The sequence below is a fragment of the Saimiri boliviensis genome, chromosome 1 (assembly GCF_048565385.1).
Source record: "Saimiri boliviensis isolate mSaiBol1 chromosome 1, mSaiBol1.pri, whole genome shotgun sequence".
In the NCBI taxonomy this organism is placed as follows: Eukaryota; Metazoa; Chordata; class Mammalia; order Primates; family Cebidae; genus Saimiri; species Saimiri boliviensis.
Window position 1 is genome coordinate 187,059,277 of NC_133449.1, and position 24,433 is coordinate 187,083,709.

At 37.8% G+C, this 24,433-nt stretch overlaps 1 protein-coding gene and 1 pseudogene across 5 annotated transcripts in view; both read right to left on the reverse strand.

The window, feature by feature from the left end:
• Nucleotides 1–24,433, reverse strand: part of SNX24 (sorting nexin 24) — a 194,056-nt gene that overhangs the window by 60,743 nt on the left and 108,880 nt on the right. The window lies entirely within an intron of this gene.
• LOC141581787 (protein BUD31 homolog pseudogene) lies at nucleotides 5,370–23,765 on the reverse strand (annotated as a pseudogene).

A 24,433-nucleotide genomic window follows, 5' to 3' on the forward strand; every position in this document is an offset into this window, starting at 1 on the left:
CATTCATTCTGGCAACAATATCCCAAAATAATAGACATTTTAAAAAACACCCATGTTCAAAATACTCTTTCCAAGATTTGTGCTATTTCAAAAGTCACCAGCTTTCTCAGTTGGTGTTCAAAGGGTCTTTACTCTGAAGGGTTGAATTAAGGGAGGGCTGCAGAGAACTTTCAGGAGGACTTGCAGCAGCAATAGCACAGAGCTACTGCCGTTCACGTGAGCTCAAGTTTTCTACTTTAATCTTCAATCTGTGGTTTCCCAGCAGGACTCCTGGTAAGTCATGTGTGCCTTTTGTGAGGTTTAGTTGAATGCAGATAAAAGAGCTCATAAGTCCACCTAATCAGGCCCCACAAATCACAGTGGGCTCTAATCAACAAGCAAGTCAGGCCCCTGGTTGTGGGGATGCCCATATCAAATGTGACCCCAGTCAGTCTGACATTTTGACTTGTGAAGGTACTAGTATCAGTCTAAACAGCATATTAATAAAGCTTAATCTACCTTTTCATCAGAGAAAAAGAAATAGAATGGCAAGTTTTCTGGCTGCTTTCTGCTCCCTAGGGGATTATCGTACACAGTCCATCTTGGAGACATGCTAGTGAGAGGGCCGCAGGCGCTGCCCTTCAGGTACCAGATTCCCACAGGCGCTCATGAACACCAGGATCTGAAAGAGGCTCAAGGCAATTTCAGTGTGGCTGTCTACTGAGGAAAACCGATGTGCTTTACAGATAGGCTTACACCTGTGGTTTCAGACAAACGAGCTCACATTTAGGCAGACTGACCTCCAATACCAGATGCTGCTGCTGAGCTAGGATGAGATGGACTACAAGATAATAAGCATAAAGCATCCTCAGAGGGTCTGGCCCAGCACAGGTTCTTCAAAGGTGTTTATTTTATGAATTAATGAATGTGTGAGTAGATAAAAGGTTCCATCAGAACCTTCTAGTCAAAACATTCTGCATCATCTTTAAAATTTCTAACTCGTATAGTCCTAAGTAGCATTTTAAATCAGTCATGGTTTTAGTCGAAATGGTGAGATGGTTCCTGAAAAAGTATTTTCAAATTTAATTTCCATGACTAAATACTTAAGACTGTGCATTAACCTCCAGACTCCTTGAATTCCTGGAGGCATTCTGGGATTTGAGGAAAATGAAGACAAAACATACAAGCCAAATACAGCCTAGGTCTGAGGAAAAAATTGTAGCTACTCTTTATTGTATGCCTGTTATATTTTAGGAATTAGATGATGCTTCATGTATTTTAGCTAATTTAGTCATCCTTAGCAACTCCATGTGGAATGTCTTTTTTTCTCTCTAGTAAGAAAAGGAGACTAGTGCTCAGAAAGGTTACATAACTACCCTAGTTTATAGAGCAGAGTGGAGACTTGGGGCTCTGAATCCATGTCTTCCTTATGCTAGGCCATGCTTTTCCATTCCAGTCCTCACTGTTACCTTTCTGCCCAACTTGCCATCAGCCTTTAGTCCATGGGTCAATTATACCCTGATAGCCAAATTAGATCTGCTGCTGCCTTTGAAAATAAAGTTTTATTTCAAGACAGTCCATCTCTTTCCTTTATGTACCATCTACGGTAGCTTTTGCACTACAATGGCAGAATGGAGTAATTGCAACACAGCCATATGGCTTACATGGCCTAAAATATTTACTATCAAATTTTTCACAGAAAATGTTTGCTAACTTCTGCCTAGTCTAGACATTCTTGTGTTTGCAGGTCTAATCCCTTCCTATTAGAGGAACAATACACATTTCTTTTTAATTTAATCACTTCCTCATTTCCAAATACAAGGGTCAATTTTGATTTAGAATATGGCTAACATCCTTCTCATATAACTGAAGATTTTGGAAAGCAAATAGTTTTTGGCACTAAAAATCTTAAGAAATATGATAACATTTAATCAGTTTTCCTTTTTGATATGCCAGAGGCACAAATGACACAATTACCATGCCACAAACCACCAAATTCATTAATAATGTTGGTTCACATTCCCTATTATAAGAAATCTAGAACTAATTGCTCTCAATTAATCTGGCTCCAGTCTTTGATAGCTTATTTATCAGAATGGGAAGATAGATTTAATAGTGCTTGGTTGAAACAGGTTCTTTAATTGGAAACATCACAGCATTTAGTTCACTTTGTATTCCAGCAATTAAGAACAATTTGGAAAAGTGTTGTTGATTTTTTTTACACTATTGTCTCCTTGATTAGATTTCCGAAGATCCAGACAAAACAAATGACAACACTAGCTAGCACTATTGGTACAAATAAAAGCCCAACAGCCAAATTACTTACTATGAGAAATGTGAGCCATCCCCATTCATTTCGTCAGTGTCTTACATTTATTTCCCCATATCCTTGTCTCTTGTGTAGGTAAGTGGCAATATCTCTTATAAAAGGCATCATTTTGCACCTACCTTTACACAATTATCTTTTCTCCAAATAAGCCAAATCAACAGAAGAAATTATTTTTCTTGATTAAGCACCCACATTTCTCTTGGGAGGGAACAAAACAAACAATTAATCTTTCCTTATTTGTTCTCAGAAGTCCCTGACTCTTTAAACTCAGGCTATCCAGGTACCTGTGGCAGCCAGTCGGCAGCAATTAGGCCTGAACGGAAAATGAATGCACTCCAGGCTGAGGGCCTGATCTGCTGAGAGTCTGTGTAGAGGGCAAGGTTACACCAGGAAAATTCCCTTGTTGTTGGAACACTGTTCAGAATTACTACCTGACTTCAGCATAATTAACCAGGCTTGGGAATTTATATGAACTAAGTAATTGGAAAGAATTAGCAAGAGATATGTACATTAATCTTTACCAGTTACACAGCGTTTAATGAAATTAAGGGGCCTGTGCTCATTCGTGACTTGCTTACTTTGCACACTTTCTACTTCACCTGTAGAACAAGGAGAATATGCTACATGAAGATTAAAGCAAAAAACCAAACCCTCCAACCAACCAAAAGAAAAAAAATTCTAGAAGAAAAACTAGAAACGACCTAAAAATTCAATAGCAGACTGTTAGTTAAGTAAAATATAATGCATCCACAGTAGAAGATATTATGGAGCCTTTGTTAGAATTGTTTTACAAAAATATCCTGTTACCAAAAATAACTACTAGGAATACATGCTAAAGTATTTATGGATGAAAATAGGATATTTGGCAGTTTCGTCAACATAATATGGGGGGAGTAACTGAGGAACTGAGGAATACAATCTCCCCTGAGTTGATAATTGTTGAAGCTGGATGATAGGAATCTGAGAGTTTATTATGTTTATACTTTTTATATATTAAGAATTTCCATAATAAAAAAGTTAACATTTAAAAACCTTATCTTACATGTAATACATGGTAAAGGTATATGGTACATTTTTAAGTTAAAAGAGAAATTTACAAAGCATTATCGATGGTATAACAAATATTTGAAAATATATTACTATAAATATGCACAAGAAAAAAGGCATATTACAATTTTTACATTATGAGTCACTATTAATATTTATTAGTTAGGTGCTGGCCTGTCCATTGTCGGGTGTTTAACAGCATACCTCTACCTTTTAGATGCTAGTAACACCCCGTCCTCAGCTGCGACAACCAAAAGTGTCTCTAGACACTGCCAAATGTTCCCTGTGAGGCAAAAACTGTCCCTGGTTCAGAACTATTGTTCTAAGTGGATGAATTACAGAAAATTATTTTTGTTATTTGTTTTCCAGCGATGTTAGATATGTGTATACATATGTATTATATAGTCAGAACAATAACAAAAAATACTGTTGGTAAAATATATTAACCTGCAAGAAGAGAACTCTTAATGTCTATGAAGAAACAGATTACCTATATTAGACAGTAAATGACTACAAAATAGACTCTTAGTGATCTTCCTTGGATTAAACTGGAGTCATCAAGCTAAAATTGAAACTCACTACAAATGCTAGTTCTTTTAAAACTCATGATTCCATCACACAAAAATCTAATAAAATACTAATAAAAATATCTCCAGAATAATGTCTGAATTCCTAAAATCTTCTCTGAATGGAAGATTGCAGTACTGAAAGAGAGTAAAGCCCAAAGCCACTTTAAAAAGACTAATGCTCACAGAAATATAACACCAACTCAAGGACTATGTTTTCATCAGATAAAACCATCTACTTTTTCAGAGAAGTCTGAATGTGAAGAGAAGGTAACATGTGGTCTTTCTGTCCATATACATGAAATGACACCGCCTTTTATTTCTAAAAGGGGCTTTGAACTGGCTTTCTGGAAATTAGCACAGGTCCGTGCAATGTCATGCCACACCCCACCAGTTTTCTTTTTGAAGCAGCATGCAGCTGTGAGCCACCAACCAGCACGGCCAGCTTTAGAGAAGAATTAATTAATTAATCAATTTTTGAGACAGGGTCTCACTCTGTCATCCAGGCTGGAGTACAGTGGCAGAATCTCAGCTCATTTCAACCTCTGCCTCCCAAGTTCGAGCAATTCTCCTGCCTCAGCCTCCCGAGTAGCTGGGACTACAGCTATATGCCACCAGGTCTGGCTAATTATTGCATTTTTAGTAGAGACAGGTTTTCACCACGTTGGCCAGGCTGATCTCAAACTCCTGACCTCAAGTGATCTGCCCACCTTGGCTTCCCAAAGTGCTAGGATTGCAGGCATGAGCCATCATGCCCGGCCTAGAAAAGGATTTAACCCAAAACATTCACCTTATTAACAGGGGGTTCTAGCTGAGGTCATTGAACTTAACGACTGCTGAAGGTATTTTTAAAAATCAGTATGCATTGCCAAACCAGGTGGTCAATATTTTATAATTCTTAGGTTTAAAACTCCCAAAGTTTTATCTTTTAAGCCCAATCAAATCTTTGGGGCCACAATCCACTGGAGTTAATATTTTTATTCCATTCCCTTCTCTCACATAAATTCCTCTCCATTAAATCATACACAGTTTTGTTATTTCTAATTGCCATTACTGCCACAGCTTCACAAAATGCCATTACTGATGCCTCCTCCACTGGCCCATGTCACCTCTGAAGGCTCATTTCCCACAGCCTGGTAGGCTTGGCTTTCATCAGGCTTGTCTATCCAAGGTGAGCAATAATGCATTACCTGAATTTTTAAAATGCTGGTTTATTTCTTAGAAAAGAGAGTGTACTGTTTTCCTTTAAAGAAATCATATGTATAGATGGTTTTAGAAATTTCAAACACTGCTCTGCAGTAAAAATTATTTTAAGTGAAACACATATCATTTAAAGGAGATATATCATATTTAAAATACATGCTATATTTTGGGATCAATGGAAAACATGGAAATCACTGAAAAAAATAAAATGTATTTGAAATTAAGTAGGACAATTCTCCATGGTTATAATGCAAGCCTTAAAAATATGAAAAGAAATATCATACATTGTTCTAAGAAATTATTTGCAGCACTAAAAAATTTTTTTAAATAAAGTACATATCATTTTGAGATAAATGGAAAGCATGTAAATCATTGGGAAAAATAAAATATATTTGAAACTAAGTAGCACAATTCTCCATAGTTACCATGCAGGCCTTAAAAAACTATAAAGGGAAATGTCATACATTGTTCTAAGAAATTATCTGTAGCCTTTATAAAGAGGTTCCAGGTTAGCACAAAAAGTCTCATAGAACTACCATAAGTAAAACTTACAAATCTATAGGTCACTGTCTGCAAAAACTAAATTTACAAAACAGAGACTTCTAATGTTTTTCTCATTTTCATATTTTGTCAATACATTCAACAATTATGATGACAAACTTGTCTGCCAAATCCTAGATAAGTGATTAGCATTTTTCTGTATGAAAAACCAACCACTGAAACTGGGTTATAGTATTTCTAACCAGGCACAACAGAAACATGTATGTACAACACAATCTGAAAACACTTGCTAGCAATGATGGATTTAAGTTATTAACAGATCAAAAAGAGATGGATGGCGGTTTGCTTTTCTTAATCTACATCATCATCTAGATCTATTTAAAGATATGTGGCACACTAACAAACTTGGTTAAGGTTTCGATAAAATCAGTAAAAATAATCTGCCCCCATTACATTGAGTCTGTATCGATCAATAAAGTCACTTGTAGAAGGAAGGTACTGTTAAGTACTGACAATTCCAGCCATTAATATTATTTAACACACTGGTCACAATCTTTAACAAGAACAAACAACAGTTTGTCTCATATTATAAGCAGGACCATCATAGAAACTATTCTACAGGCTTCTATGATGATTTCATAAAGTTCAAATTATACACTGCTCTTTTACCAACCCCCACCCTCTCCCAAATACACAAGGTCTTGTTCTTTCCTTCAGATGCAGTTTAAAGGAAATCTGTGGTAAGAACCAAGACTGCCATGACAAATCACTTCTTAATCTAAAACTTCTAAGAACCTGAGCTGTCAGGGTTAGGATGGCAATAAGGATGGATAGCATGGGGCTTCCCTGCTGCACTCCGACTTTACTCAGCTTCATCAATGCCTTTACCTTGTCAGATGTGGATTAAAGGAGAAATTTTCAATGAATCCTCGGCCAGAGGTGGATGGCTAGAAAGATAGGTTCATGTTTGACCATATTTGACTTAAGACCAAAAAAAAAAAAAAATGGAAGGTGGAGAAAAAGAGAGAAAAGATAAACATTTTACATAAGAATTTTTTACTTATATAGACATCCATAATTCTGTGAATGATGAGAAAACACCATTAAGAAGTAAAAGTAACTTAAAAATAATAATAATTCTAAGACAGTAATTAGAAACTGTTCTAAACTTAACTATTGTAGTTTTCGTGACTCAAAATCCTAGCAGTGTTTGTGATTTTGATGAGATGACTAAGAGGGAACCCCTTCTCTGGTAAGTGAACCCAGAAAGCATTAAAGACCTGAGTCTCAGTTCACTTTAATTTAATCTGTTTTCAGCTCAATTATGGCTTCTCTGCAATTCTCGTGAAGTGATTTAAACAAACAAGCAAGAACTTTGGGGGTCTGCACAGGACTTGAAGAAAAGGCTCCCTAAAAGGATATTAACTGCTGGTACTATTTAAAGAAATTAGAAAAAGGTGAAAATATGTACCTAAAAATGGCTTATGGCCATAAAATAGAAATTTTAGGTAATTTAAGAATAAAATACAAGCAGTTTACAGTCATGAAAAATAAGTTCATGAGTACACTCTAGTATAGATGAAAATGTGGTTCACAAAATAGTTTAAGGACCAAAAATTTTGTAGATTATTGCTACAAACTAGCAGTTTGTAGCAGTTTGTAATTCCCACTATTACAACACTGCTTATCAAGTGAGAAAGAACACCAGAGAAAACATTACATGGTGGTAAAAGACACGCCCTGCCTGATACTTAATGACCATTTGTCTCTAAAGGCAGACGGGATGTTGTTTAAGCATTTTCATGAAGCAACAGTGATAAAGGCAGCAAAGCAGCTACTGACAACAATTTTCAAAATAAAATACCAGTTTTTACTGCATCATGGAGAAGAAAATCAAGTTACTGTCAAATCTTTACTTTAGGAAAGTAAAGAAGCTCATGGAAAAAGAAAGATAACAGGTGGAAAACACATCCAGTGTAGGGAGGGGAAAGCAGCCTACTTTGAAGGAAAATGCCTCTTAAACACTGCGGGTGTTTGAAAAGGGTCAAAGGCAGACACGGAGACTCCATTATTCAGAGATTCTGTTATTCTGTAAATACCATGATATTAAGTCTATCTGCAGAGAGGGCTCTTTTCCTTTCTCTTTCTTTCGCCTATTAAACCTCTGCTCCTAAACTCCTCATTGTGCGTCTGTGTCCTAAATTTTCCTGGCATGAGATGGTGAATCCTGAGTATTTAACCCAGACAACATAGCTGCTTCAGTTCCTTTACAGGTAAGTGAACCTGGAAAGCATTAAATTAATGTAACCTAAATCAATGCCATCAGTGTGGTCGAAAAAATTAAAAACAAAAAAACAATGCCTTAAGAAGTCTCAATTGATAGTCCTCTCAAATGATCAGCAAAAACAAATAAAAATTCTCCTGGTAAATTCAGTTTAATTCTAGTCATAAAAGCTGCATGAAGATAAAGATCCCAGGAAATTAGGCTGGGCACGGTGGCTCACACCTGTAATCCTAGCACTTTGTGAGGCTGACGTGGGCAATCGCTTGAGTCTAGGAGTTCTAGACCAGCCTGGGCAACACAGGAAGACCTTGTCTGTAATATAAATAAATAAGTAAAATATTTTGAGATCTATCTCAAAGCAAGAAGAAAGAAAGAAATAAAGATTAGAGCAGAGAAAAATGGAATATGGGGAAATAAAGAAAAATTGTATAATCTAAATGAAATGGACAAATGAAAATATGCCCATTCTAGAAGGAAACACAAAATATACCAAGACTAAACCATGAAGAACTAGAAAATTTGAACAGGTCTTTTACTAATAGGATGTATAACCTATAATAAAAAATCTCCTGACATAGAAAAGCTCTGGACCTGAGGGATTCATTAAATTCTATCAAATATTTAAGGAACTGACACCAATCCTTCTCAAACTTTTCCAAAAAATTGAATGGAAGGAAATACACCCTAACTCATTCTAGGTAGCCAGCATTACCCTGATACCAAAGCCAGACAAAGATACCACCAAAAAAGAAAACTACAGACCCAAACTCCTGATGAACACTGATGCAAAACTCTTCAACAAAATACTGGAAATCAAATTCAGCAGCATAAGACTATACTGGTCAGGCAGGGTGGCTCAAGCCTGTAATCCCATCACTTTGGGAGGCTGAGGTGGGCAGATTGCTTGAGCTCAGGAGTTTGAGACAGCCTGGGCAACAATGGCGAGACCGCTTCTCTACTAAAACTACAAAAAAAATGTTTAAATTAAAAAATAAAAACACTATAAAGTATGACCAAGTAGGATTTACTCGTGGAACACAGGGTGGTTCTACTATAAACATTAGTCAATGTAATATACCACACTAACAGAAGAGAAACAAATCCATGATCATCTATCTAATTGATGCAGAAAAAAACCTTTTGGTGGTCAGGCATGGTGGTTCATGCCTGCAATCCCAACACTTTGGGAGGCCGAGGTGGGTGGATCACCTGAGTTCAGGAATTCGAGACCAGCCTGACCAACACGGTGAAAACCTGTCTCTACTAAAATACAAAAATTAGCTAGACATGGTGGTGGGAGCCTGTGATCCCAGCTACTTGGGAGGCTGAGACAGGACAATCACTTGAACCCGGGAGGCAGAGGTTGCGGTGAGCTGAGATTGTGCCATTGCACTCCAGCCTGGGTAACAAGAGCGAAACTCCGTCTCAAAAAAAAAAAAAAAAAAAAAGAAAAAGAAAAAAAAAAACCCTTTTGGCAAAATTTAACACCCTTTCATGATAAAAATATTCAACAAAATTGGAATAGACAAAAATATCTCAACATAATAAATGTGATATATTTAAAACCCATAGCAAACATAATTAACAGTGAAACAGTGAAAGCTTTTCTTCTACAACCATGAACAAAACTATGATGCCTGTTTTCCTCATTTCTATTCAACAGAGTACTCAAAGTCTAAGCCAGAGCAATTAGGAAAGAAAAAGAAATAAAGATATCTTAACTGGAACGGAAGAAGTAAAATGATCCATGTTTGCATGTGATATGATCTTACATGTAATAAACCCTGGCTGGGCATGGTGGCTCATGCCTGTACCCCCAGCACTTGGGAGGCTGAAGCAGGTGGATCACAAGGTCAAGACATGGAGACCATCCAAGCCAACATGGTGAAACCCTGTCTCTACTAAAATCACAAAACTTAGCTGGGCATGGTGGTGTGCACTTGTAATCTCAGCTACTTGGGAGGCTGAGGCAAGAGAATAGCTTGAATCTGGGAGGCTGAGGTTGGAGAAACCAAGATCGCACCATGCCACTCCAGCCTGGCAACAGAGTGAGACTTTGAGTCTAAAAAAGAAAAAAAAGGAAGAAAAGAAAACCATAAAGGCTCTCCAAAAATACCATTATAACTGACAGGCAAATCAGTCAAGTAGTATGATACAAAATCAACTTTGATATACTAACAATGAACAATCCAAAAAGGACATTAATAAACTATTTTCATTCACAATAGCATCAAAGAGAATAAAATACTTAGGAAACAACTTAACCAAGGAGGTGAAAGACTTATACAATGAAAACTACAAAACGTGTCTGAAAGAAATTAAAGAAGATACAAATAAATGTAAAGGTATCCCGTGTTCACGGATTAGAAGACCTGAAATTGCTAAAATGTCACTATTACCCAAAGTGATCTACAGATTTAGGGCAATCCCTATTAAAATTCCAAAATATTTTTTTGGTGTGGACAAATCCAAGATGGCCGATTAGGAGCAGCTCAGGACTGCAGCTCCCAGAGAAAGCGCAGAGGGTGAGTGGACGCCACATTTCCAGATGGACTTTTATTGCCCACAGACCAGGAGATTCCCAGGCAGAGGAGCCCCATGGGCCACCAGTGCGGCTGTTTTGGCCAGTGCAGCGGGTCTCTGCACAAAAAACATGGGTCCGGGTGCCGTTTTAGCTGGCGATTGGAGCTCCTGGGAGACAGAGTCGCCCATTCAACCAATAAAAAAGGGGACTGAAACAGGGAGCTAGGCCAGGAGATTCCCAGGTAAAAAGGTACCACGAATCTCAGCGTGGCTGTTCCAGCCAGCGCAGGCGAGGTGGGCTGCCGCACAGGAAATCACACGGATCCCAGCACCTTTTCAACAGGCAACTGGAACACCTGGGAGACAGTTGACCATTCAACGGAAAGGAAAAAAAGGGGGTCTGAGGCAGGGAGCCAGGTGATCAGGCTCGGCTGGTCCCACCTGACAAAAAAACAGCAATCTGAAACACTCTGGATTGAGAGTTTCACAGTAAGCACAGCTGAACCCGAGACAGTTGAACCAAGGCAGTCCACCACTACAGAGGTAGTCTGCCATTGCTGAGGTAGTCTGCCCTTGCTGAGGCAGCCCACCATTGCTGAAACAGCCCGCCATGACAGAGAGTCAGCCATTACAGACGTGGGCCGCCATTGTTGAGGCAGTTGTAACTGTACCCATATAAACAGGACTGCAGGGAGGTTCACATGGCAGCTGGGTAGAGACCACAGCAGCTCAGCAAAGCCACTGCAGGCAGACTGTGAATAGCCTGCCTCCTCACTGGGCAGGGCAGCCATGAAAAAAGGCAGCAGCATGACAGAAACTTATAAATAAAGCCCTAACTCCATGGGACAGAGCACCTAGGAAAAAAAAAAGGCATTTATGAGTTCTGCCACAGCAGACTTAAACGTACCTGCCCAGCAGCTCTGAATGAACAATGGAGATCACAGCTCAGCACGTGAGCTCCTATAAAGGACAGACTATCTCCTCAAGCAGCTCCCTGACCTCCATATATCCAAAGAGTCACCTCATAAAGGAGAGCTCTGACATCTGGCAGGTATCCTTCTGGGATAAAGACAGCAGAAGAAGAAACTGGCAGCAACCCTTACTGTTCTGTAGCCACTGCAGGTGATCCCCAGGCAAGCAGGGCCTGGAGTGGACCTCAGCAGTCCTACAGCAGAGGGGCCTGAATGTTAGAAGAAAAATGAAGAAACAGAAAGAAATAACTTCATCAGCAACAAACTGAAAATCCACTTAGAGACCCAATCTGAAAGTCAACAACTACAAAGATGAAAGGTGGATAAATCCACAAAGATGGGAAGACGCCAGGGCAAAAAGGATGAAAACATCCAAAACCAGAATGCCTCTCCTCCTACAAGGGATCACAATTCCTCACCAGCAAGGGAAAAAGGCTGGATAGAGAATGAGTCCGATGAATTGACAGAAACAGGCTTCAAAAGGTGGGTAATAAGAAACTTCTCTGAGCTAAAAGAACATGTTCTAACCCAATGCAAAGAAACTAAGAACCTTGAAAAAAGATTTGATGAAATGCTAACAAGAATGGACAAATCAGAGAGGAATATAAGTGAATTGATGGAGCTGAAAAACAAGAGTTTCAACAGTTGAACTGACCAAGCAGAAGAAAGGATATCAGAGGTTGAAGATCAACTCAATGAAATAAAATGAGAAGGCAAGATTAGAGGAAAAAGGGTAAAAAGGAACGAATAAAGTCTCCAAGAGATATGGGACTATGTGAAAAGACCTAATGTATGTTTGATAGGTGTACCTGAATGTGATGGAGAGAATGAATACAAGCTGGAAAACACTCTTCAGGATATTATCCAGGAAAACTTCCCCAACCTAGCAAGGCAGGCAAATATTCAAGTCCAGGAAATACAGAGAACACCACAAAGATATTCCTCATGAAGAGCAACACCAAGGCACCATCAGATTCACCAGGGTTGAAATGAAGGAGAAAATGCTGAGGGCAGCCAGAGAGAAAGGTCAGGTTACCCACAAAGGGAAGCCCATCAGACACAGCGGATCTCTCAGCAGAAACTCTACAAGCCAGAAGAGAGTGGGGGCCAATATTCAAATCCTTAAAGAAAAGAACTTTCAACCCAGAATTTCATATTCAGCCAAACTTAGCTTCATAAGCGAAGAAGAAATAAAATCCTTAATGAAGAAGCAATTACTGATAGATTCATCACCACTAGGCCTGCTTTACAAGAGCTCCTGAAAGACGCACTAAACATAGAAAGGAACAATCAGTACCAGCCACTCTAAAAACATATCAAATGGTAAAGAGCATCTACACAATGAAGAAACTGCATCAACTAATGAGCAACACAGCCAGCTAGCATCAAAAAGGGCAGGAACAAATTCACACACAACAATATTAACCCTAAATGTAAATGGGCTAGACGCCCCAATCAAAAGACATGGACTGGCAAATTAGATAAAAAGCCAAAACCTATCGGTGTGCTGTATTCAGGAAACCCATCTCACATGCAAGGATACACAAAGGCTCAAAATAAAGGGATGGAGGAAAATTTACCAAGCAAATGGAGAGCAAAAAAAAGCAGAAGTTGCAATCCCAGTCTCTGATAAAACAGACTTTAAACCAACAAAGATCAAAAGAGACAAACAAGGACATTACATAATGGTAAAAGGATCAATGCAACAAGAAGAGCTAATGATCCTAAATATATATACACCCAATACAGGAGCACCCAGATACATAAAGCAACTTCTTAATTATTTACAAAGAGACTTAGACTCCCACACATTAATAGTGGGAGATTTTAATACCCCATTGTCAATATTAGACAGATCAATGAGACAGAAAGTTAGCAAGGATATCCAGGACTTGAACTCAGACCTGGACCAAGCAAACCTAATAGATATTTACAGAACTCTCCACCCTAAATCTACAGAATATACATTCTTCTCCATACCACATCACACCTACTGTATAATTGATCACATAATTGAAAGTAAATCACTCCTCAGCAAATGCAAAAGAATGGAAATCATAACAAACAGTCTCTCAGACCACAGCGCAATCAAATTTCAACTCAGAATTCAGAAAGTAACTCAGAATAGCACAGCTTCATGGAAACTGAAGAACTGGCTCTTGAATGTTGCCTGGATAAACAATGAAATGAAGACAGAAATAAAGATATTCATTGAAACCAACGAGAATGAAGATACAACATACCAGAATCTCTAGGACACATTTAAGGCAGTGTCTAGAGGAAAACTTGTAGCAATAAATGCCCACATAAGAAGCAAGGAAAGATCTAAAATTGACATCGTATCATCAAAATTGAAAGAGCTAGAGAAACAAGATAAAAAAACCTCAAAACCTAGCAGAAGACAAGAAATAACTAAGATCAGAGCAGAACTGAAGGAGATAGAGACACAAAAAACCCTTCAAAAAATCAATAAATCCAGGAGCTGGTTTTTCTAAAGATCAACAAAATAGACAGACTACTAGCCAGATTAATAAAAAAGAAAAGAGAGACTAGTCAAATAGATGCAACAAAAAAATGATAAAGGGAAATATCACCACAGATTCCACAGAAATACAAACCATCATCAGAGATTATTACAAACAACACCATGCATATAAACTAGTAAACCTGGAAGAAATTGATTAAATTCTTGGACACTTGCATCCTCCCAAGCCTAAACCAGAAAGAAGTCAAAACCCTGAATAGATCAATAACAAGGGCAGAAGCTGAGGCAGCAATTAAAAGCTTACCACCCAGAAAAAGCCCAGGTCCTGAAGGGTTCACAGGTGAATTCTACCAGACATACAAAAAGGAGGTGGTAGCATTCCTTCTCAAACTATTCCAAACAATCCAAAAGGAGAGAATCTTTCCCAAATCATTTTATGAGACCAACATCATCCTGATACCAAAACCTGGCAGAGACCCAGCAAGAAAAGAAAACTTCAGGCCAATATCCATGATGAACATAGATGCAAAAATCTTCAATAAAATGCTGGCAAACTGATTGCAATAGCACATCAAAAAGCCTATCCACCATGATCAAGTAGGCTCCATCCCGGGGATGCAAGGCTGGTTCAACATACGTAAGTCTATAAACACAATTCACCACATAAACAGAACCAAAGACAAAAACCACATGATTATCTCAATAGATGCAGAAAAGGCCTTTGACAAAATGCAACAGACCTTTATGCTAAAAACCCTCAATAAACTAGGTAATGATGGAACGTATCTCAAAATAATAAAAGCCATTTACGACAAACCAACAGCCAATATCATACTTAATGGACAAAAACTGGAAGCATTCCCTTTGAAATCTGGCACTGGATAAGGATGCCCTCTCTCACCACTCCTATTTGATATAGTATTGGAAGTTCTAGTGAGAGCAATCAAGCAAGAAAAAGAAATAAAGCATATTCAAATAGAAAAGGAGGAAGTCAAATTGTCTCTATTTGCAGATGACATGATTGTATATTTAGAAGACCCCGTTATCTCAGCCCAAAATCTCCTGAAACTGATAAGCAACTTCAGCAGTCTCAGGATACAAAATCAATGTGCAAAAATCACAAGCATTCCTATACACCAATAACAGACTTAAAGAGAGCCAAATCAATAATGAACTGCCATTCACAATTGCTTCAAAGAGAATAAAATACCTAGGAATACAACTAACAAGGAATGTAAAGGACCTCTTAAAGGAGAACTACAAACTACTGCTCAACAAAATAAGAGAGGACACAAACAGATGGAGAAACATTCGATGCTCATGGTTAGGAAGAACTGATATCATGAAAATGGCCATACTGCCCAAAGTAATTTACAGATTCAAAGCTATCCCAATCAAGCTACCAATGACCTTCTTCACAGAACTGGAAAAAACAAACTTAACTTCATACGGAACCAAAAGAGAGCCCACATAGCCAAGTCAATTCTAAGTAGAAAGAACAAAGCTGGAGGCATCACACTATAGAACTTCAAACTATACTACAAGGCTATAGTAATCAAAACAGCATGGTACTGGTACCATAACAGAGACACAGACCAATGGAACAGAACAGAGGCCTCGGAGGCAACACCACACATCTACAACCAACTGATCTTTGACAAACCTGACAAAAACAAACAATGGGGAAAGGATTCCCTATTTTTTTATAAACAGTGTTGGAAAAACTGGTTAGCCATGTGCAGAAAGCAGAAACTGGACCCCTTCCTGACACCTTAGACTAAAATTAACTCCAGATGGATTAAAGACTTAAACATAAGACCTAACATGATAAAACCCTAGAAGGAAATCTAGGCAAAACCATTTAGGACATAGGCATAGGGAAGGACTTCATGACCAAAACACCAAAAGCATTGGCAACAAAAGCCAAAATAGACAAATGGGACCCAATCAAACTCCACAGCTTCTGTACAGCAAAAGAAACAGTCATTAGAGTGAATTGGCAACCAACAGAATGGGAAAAAAATTTTGCAATCTACCCATCTGACAAAGGGCTGATATCCAGAATCTACAAAGAAGTGAAACAGATTTACAAGAAAACAAACAAGCCCATTCAAAAGTGGGTGAAGGATATTAACAGACACTTTACAAAAGAAGACATACAGGAGGCCAACAAACATGAAAAAATGCTCATCATCACTGGTCATTAGAGAAATGCAGATCAAAACCGCATTGAGATACCATCTCACGCCAGTTAGAATGGCGATCATTGAAATATCTGTAAACAACAGATGCTGGAGAGTATGTGGAGAAACAGGAACCCTTTTATACTATTGGTGGCAGCATAAATTAGTTCAACCATTGTGGAAGACAGTGTAACAATTCCTCAAGGACCTAGAAATAGAAATTCCATTTGACCCAGCAATCCCATTACTGGGTATATATCCAAAGGATTATAAATCGTTCTACTATAAGGACACATGCACACGTATGTTCACTGCAGCACTGTTTACAATAGCAAAGACCTGGAACCAACACAAATGCCCATTGATGATAGACTGGACAGGGAAAATGTGGCACATATACACCATGGAACACTATGCAGCCATAAAAAACGATGAGTTCCTGTTCTTTGTAGGGACATGGATGAACCTGGAAACCATCATTCTTAGCAAACTGACACAGAAAATCAAACACCACATGTTCTCACTCATAGGTGGGTGTTAAACAATGAGAACACATGGACACAGGGAGGGGAGCATCATACACTGGGGTCTGTTGAAGGGGGGAATAGGAGAGGGACAGCGGGGCATGGGGAGTTGGGGAGAGACAGCATGGGGAGAAATGCCAGATATAGGTGATGGGGAGGAAGGCAGCAAATCACACTGCCATATGTGTAACTATGCAACAATCTTGCATGTTCTTCACATGTACCCCAAAACCTAAAATGCAATAAAAAATAATAAATTTTTTTTAATTTTTGCAGAAATATAAAAATCCATTCAAAAAATCATATGAAGCTTCAAGGGACACTCAAACACCCAAAATAATCTTGAAAAAAAAAAAAAAACATAGCTGGAAAACTCACACTTCCAGATTTTTAAACTTTCTATAAAGCTACAGTAAATGAAAACAGGTGGTACTGGCATATGATAGTCATAGACCAATATAATAGCATAAACAGTCCAGAATTAAAACCTCACATATATGGTCCAATGGTTTGTTGACAAGAGTGTAAGATCATTCAAAGGTGTAAAGATAGTCTTTTCAACAAATTGTGCTAGGAAAACTGGATATCCACACGCAGAAGAATGAAACTGGTTCCTTACCTAACAACATATACAAAAATTAACTCAAAATGGATCCAGGGCCTAAATGTAAGACCTAAACTATTAAACTCGTAGAAGATGACACAAAGAAAAAGCTTTGTGACACTGGATTTGGCAATGATTTCTTGGGTATGATATCCAAGGCACAAAGGCAACAACAGAAAAAAACAGACAAATGGACTTCATGAAAATTTAAAGTTTTCTGCTATCAAAAAAGGCAATATATAAAATGGGAGTATATATTTGTAAATGATATATAATAATGGAAGAATATCCAGAATATACATAGAACTCTTAACAGTCAACAATTAAAAAGAAAAACACCCAATTAAGTAATGGTAAAAGACTTAAATGGCCAATAAAATCATGAAAAGATGCTCACCATCAGCAATTATTAGAAAAATGCAAATAAAAACTACAGTGAGATACCACCTCACTCCCATCAGTATGACTAATATAAAAAACCCAGGGAATAACAGGTGCTAGTGAGGATGAGGAGACATTGAAACTCTTGAGCACTGTTGGTGGGAAATAAAATAGTACAGCCACTGTAGATAAAAGTATGGTGGTTCCTCAAAAAATTAAGAATAGAATTACACGATCAAGCAACTCCACTTCCAGTATAAACCTTAAAAATCAAAAGCAGGATCTTTAAGAGATATTTGTACACCCATGTTCACAGCAGCATTATTCACAAAAGCTAAAACACAGAGCCAACTCGTGTCCATTGATGAATGGCTAAGCAAAATATGGTCAGTATGTATGTATGTGTGTGTATACATATATGTGTGTATATATATATGTGCATATTTTTTTTCAAGAGATTTAAAGGTTTTATTTTTACAAGTCACAGCTAATGGACAGTTAAGCCTTCCCTGCAGAGACTGTGTTCCAACTCCAGCCTGGGGCACTGCTCACTGCTCCCAGGAAGGGGCTGGCATCACATGCAGGAACCCACAAAGCCCAGAGTCCAGAGTGGAGAGTGACAGCCTCAGGCCAGAGCAGCCCTGGCAGTCACACTGTGTGTACTCAATGATGCGGCCCACTTCTAGCTTGCTTTGGGGAACCCGACAGATGGAGTTCATCCCAAAATTGGTGTCTGGATGCACCACAAGCAGCAAAAGTTCTCTTACTGTTACTTTTCTTATTTTGCTATCAGGTTTTTGTCTTTATATTCTTCCTTAATACAATATTCATAAGAGTCCTCTGCTGATGGCTTTCCACTTGTAAAAGAGGTTAAAAATATAGTGACTTTCTAGTGGTGCATCCTAAGATGGGCTACAGAGATTCCACTCTTCTTTCTCTCACAAAGGTCTCTGTTTCAGCTTTTGATCTAATTCATCCTGTGTTGGCTCAATCAACTCCCAGTCATCTGGGGGTGCTTTCTGGCTTCTACACACAAAATGGAATATTACTTTGCCTCAAAAAGGAAGGAAATTCTGGCACGTAATACATCACAGGTAAATCTTGAGGACAGTCTGCTAAGTTAAACAAGCCAGCCATAAAGACAAATACTGTACTTTCCTTTATATGAGGAACTTGGAATAGTCAAAATCAGAGACAGAAAGTAGAATGTTGGTTGACAAGGGCTGGGAGAGTGGGGAATGGAGAGTGGTTGTATTATGGGTATAGAGAATTTTGAGAATGGATGTTGATGATAGTTTCCTAACAGTATGAATGTATTTTAAAGTCGCTGAATTCCACACTTAAAAACAGTTAAGACAGTAAACTTTGTATGTATAAACATTTTTAAAAATTGGGGAGTAATAAAACTAAAGAAACCAACAAAAAGTCAATGGATCTACTTCTGATAAAATGGAGATACACTTTTTCCTATTCTTTCTGCTAAGTTCAACTAAAACTCCTAGATATTGTACATAAAATAAATACAAGAAGCTATGAAAGGCTGAAGACAGACAGCAGACCTACCAGGGACAGCAGGACTGGAGGAATGACACAGTGCTATAATTTGAATGTTGCCTCCAAAACTCAAGTTGGAACTTAATTGTTAGATAATGATATTAAGATGTGGGACCTTTAAGAGGTGATTAGGTCATGAAGGCCCTGTCCTCATGACTGGATTAATACTATTATCATGGGAGTAGGTTAGTTATAATGGGAGTGAGATCCTGATAACAGGCTAAGTTTGGCCTCCATCTTCTGTCTTGTAGATTTTCCCCCTTTCTTGCCATGTGATGACTTCCACCATGATTTATCACAGCAAGAAGGCCCTCACCACATGCAGCCCTTCGATCTTGGACTTCCCAGCCTCTAGAACCATGAGCCAAATACATCTCCTTTCTTTACAAATTTATGCAGTCTGTGGCATTCTATTATAGCTGCAGAAAATAAACTAAGATACACAGTGATGAATTTTATCTTTCTTGGATTTCTGTTTTGCCTTATATATGGAAGACTTGGAGCTGAAAAGGTGGCAACCAGGAAATGCCCAGAGATACAGACCAAAAAAGCTGCATCCAAAGCCTGTTCCGTCTAGCTACAGCACCCAGAGAGGGGCAGCCTAGCAAGACAGAAAACTTGTAAACATAACTACTCTATTCCAGCCAAACACCATGGAAGAAACTGTGGTCCCCATCCCCACTAATGGCAGCAAAGGCATAGAGGGAAGCCTAGACTTCCACCCTTATAAGGCTGTAATGAGGTGTAAATGATAGGTTGGTAACAGAGATAACCACTTAAGGGACCATGGCTTTCACCACCTGTTAATGGGCCCCCTCTTCTGGTGTCAGCGGAAACCATGTCAGGAGCTTAGACTTCCAGGGCCACCAGCAGTAACAAAGTACTCCTCCCTTTCTCTTCTATGGTGGCATCAGATGAAACCAAGCAAAGAATAAGAACCTTTTACATCTTAACAGTAATTAGGAGCACACCTCACCCTCCAACTGTCATTGAGGGCCAAGTGAGGAGCCTAATATTCTACCTTCGCCTGGGAAGAACAAAGGGATGTCTTCCACATCCCATCTTCCCAGGTGAAGCAGAGAAAACCATCTAAAAGAGAAGGTATAAATAAGGGCCAGAGTCTCATAATGATAAAAATATGTAAGATTCAATCAGAATTATTCATTGTACCAAGAACCAGGAAAATCTCAAACTGAATGAAAAAGATAATCAATAGATGCCAACACTAGGATGACAAAGATGTAAAGATAATTGGACAATGATTTTAAAGCAGCCACAATAACAATTTTTCCATGAGTAATTGTGAATACAACTGAAACAAAACACAAGAGAAAGACTCAAGGAAGAAATATAAAATCTTGGCAAAAGAAATAAAGATATAAAGAAGAACAAATATGAATTTTAGAACTAAAAAATATAATAACTGATATAAAAAGCTTAGGGTAAGGGTTTAACAATGGAAAGCAAGGAACCAAGGAAAGAGTCAGTGAACTGGGAGACAACAGAATGTACCAAATCTAACCAATGGAGAAAAAAAAAATAGGCTGAAAAAAATGAGTAAGGTCTCAAGTCTCTGTGGATTTATAATAAAAAACCTAGCATTCCTGTTATCAGAGTGCTGGAATAAGAGGAGAAAGAAGAAGAAGCTGAAAGTGTACTCAGTGAAATAATGGCTAAAACCTTCAAATCAGGCAAGAGACATTAATCTACAGATTCAAGAAGCTGAAAGAACTCTAAAGATGAAAAACTTAAATACACATCAAGACATATCAAAATCAAATTTCTGAAAATGACAAGAATAAAATATTGAAAGCAGCCTATTTAAAACAACACCTTAAAAATAGGAGAAAGAATAATATGACAGTGATTGTTTTAAAAATCAGAAACCACAAAGACAAGAAAGAAGTATCACAATATTTTGCAAGTGCTGAAATAAAACAACTGTCAACTCAAGAGTCCAATATCCAGGGTGAACAGAGTTAAAATACTGTAAGACCCCTATAATATTCAAGAGGAAAGTAAAGATAACAGGTAACTATTAAAAGAACAAATATAAACTAATGGGGGAACAATAGAAAGAAAAAAAAAACAGTATTGGTCACCAATCCAAAAATCACAGAAAAAAAAATCATAGAAAAAGATGGAGTGATAGCACAGATGGCTGAACTAAGCTCAATTATATCAATAATGATAATAAATTCAAGTGGGAAATTTTAACACATCTTTGTTCTTACAGACTAAGTGGCAAGTTAAAATATAAGACATTTAAACAGAATGCTTTCATGTACCCCATAAATATATACATGTACTATGTACCTACAAAAATTAAAAATAAAAACACTAATAAACAGAATGCTTAACAACACTGATCTGATTATATATAGTTCACTGCATTTGAGAATTTAAGAATACACATTTTCAAGCCCACATGGTCAATTTTAGTAAATGTTTTACGTACAACTGAAAAAGTCAAAAATATAATACTCTTTGACCTACTGTGGACTACTGATCCAATGGAAGATATCATATTGTATAATTTAAAGAATTAATGAAGGGTAGGCTAGTCAAGTTAGGGTCTTGTGCAGACAGTAACTCAGGGGCATCTACTACTGTTTAATAAACCAGCCTCACACTTGCTTTGTAAGTGTTTTCTACAAATAAACTGTTTAAAAAAGAATTTGTAATATTAACTTAGATTATCCTTAGTCCTGATTTCTGTGAGCTGTTTCTCTTTAGCTCTCAACACTAATTGTATATTTAATTACTGTTTACAAAAAGAAAAAAAAATAAACAAAAACTATTATTTTCAAGTAAGTGATTTAAGATGTACCTTTCTCAGAAAGATAAATTCTACATGATTGGAATAAATGGAACAAGTAATGTATGCACAACTCCATGAAAATCCTTGGTCTAAAAATTTGTGCCAGTTTACACATTAATGTTTCTTCTGAAGAATGGAGAGATATGACCATTAAACCAGCCTCAAAAGAAGAAGTGATGCCGTAACTGAACTTCAGCCTTCTCCATCATTTGCTTTTTCTTTCTGGAAAATTATAGATCTTGTCTCCAATGTACTGAAATTTTACCAGGTATGTCTAGGCATTATAAGGCTTCTGTCATTCTTTGTTCTCTATCCTTGGAGCACATTTCCTATTTAAATGCTCATGCCAGGAACAGTAGCCCATGCCTGTAATCCTAGCACTCTGAGAGGCTGAGACGGGAGGATCGCTTGAGGTCAGGAGTTGGAGACTAGCCTGGCCAACGTGACGAAACTCTGTCTCTACTAAAAATACAAAATTAGCAGGCCGTGGTGGCAGGCACCTATAATCCCAGCCATTTGGAAGACTGACACAGGAGAATCACTTGAACCTGCAAGGTGAGGGTTGCAGTGAGCCAAGATTGTGCCACTGCACTCCGGACTGAGTGATAGAGCACAACTCTGTCTCAAAAAGAAAGGAAAAAAAAAAGCTTATATTGTATAACCTGGGGAAGTTTTCAACTATTTTTCCTTCAATTATTGCCTTCCCTACTTGTGTATTGTACTCCCTAACCCCTTTTCTTCTGGAACTCCAGAAAGAAGTAAGGTGTTAGACCTGGATTGGTCCTTTACATGTTTTATTTGAAGTTTCTGTATCTGTACTTTATGGGACAGTTTTCCAACTAGAGAGAGCATCTACTGGATGTTTTCAATTGGATAACACATTTAATTCTAAGAACTCTCATGTGTTCTCAGACTATTCCTTTTATGTAGCATCCTTTTGTAATCTTTGAGATGTAATACTACTGTGAAGATCTCTGGATTTATTACATCAATTTTTAAGATATATTTCATGTCCTGAATTATCTCTTTCCTGAAGAGTCAGTATTTTAGTTCATCTTGGTCTTTTTGTTCATGCTACTTGTTTTCTTGAAATGCCTGATTATCATCAGATCACACTGAAGAAAGGTGGCTTGAGTGGGTTTCATCTGCTAGTATGTTAGCAGGAGTGCTCACACAGGCCCTTGCCTGAATGCAAAGACCATATGGGTGGAGCACGCAGTCAGGGGGGCTTTTCCTTGGGGTAAGTGGGTGGGAAGGGGGTTATAAACTTGGGGGCCTTACTATCCATATTATAAGACTTAGCTCTTCCCAGCCATTCTGTTTACTTTTTGTTATTGTTATATTGTTATTTTTATAAGAAAACTATTTTTTTAAAAATTTGTCTGGTCACAAACATTAGGCTGTATGTATTCTGCATAGAATGAGTGGCATCTGTTCCATGCAGACATTGCTTGGATAGCCCTTATATGAAATGCTTGGGACCACACGTTTTGGATTTCAGATGTGTTCAGATTTTAGAATATATGCATATATATAATGAGATATCTTGAAAATGGGACCCAAGTCTTCATATGAAATTCATTTATGTTTCTTATATATCTTATACACATAGCTTGAAGATAGTTTTATTCAATATTTTAAATACTTTCGTGCATGAAACAGTTTATATTAAGTACTTACGTGTGGAATTTTCCTCTTGTGGCATCATGTCGGCACTCAGAGTTTCAAATTTTGGATCATTCCGGATGAGGAATACCCAACTTGTGCCCTGAATGGATCTCCTTGTTTTCGGCTTCTCTGCACACCCCATGCTCTTCCTCACCTGCAGGCTCTGAGCCTAAAAGCCTCTCCAGCACTGCCTGCACAGGCTGCCTCCCTCCTCCACCACAGACCCACATGACTGAGTTCGGCTGCTACTTTGTGCGCTCTGTTCTATCCAGTCATATGTTCCCACCACATCCTATTGTCCAAAAAGTTGTTAACATTGTTCTTCCTTTGATGATCCTCTCTTTTCCTTGCCCATCTATGACTTAACTCTTGGAGTTTATTCATTCTTAAGTTTCTGTACTTTTATTTCAGTGGAGTCTCAGGAAAGACAGGAAGTCATCTCAAATCAGGAGGCAAATATATCATATAAACTGTTTTTAATGGTCAAGTCAGTTTGGGAAACTGAAATTAATTTATTCTTAAGATTTCTGCTTTTCAGAAACTAGTGAACACTATGAGATACTAAATTCATTAATGTTCTAGCTCATAACTTCATTAGTAATTACAAATTTTAAATGTAAAAAGTAATTACATTAATGGACAAATATTATTTTATATTTTTAAAATAAAAATAAAGGGAAGAAATATTTCTGGTCTTTAAGTCAAAAGTCAAGGATATTCATGACTTTAAATTTTCTAGAAACTTTATCTAGGAAAGAGTCTTGAATTCCAGTGTCAAGAAATTCTCCACTGTTTCATAACCCTGGGCAA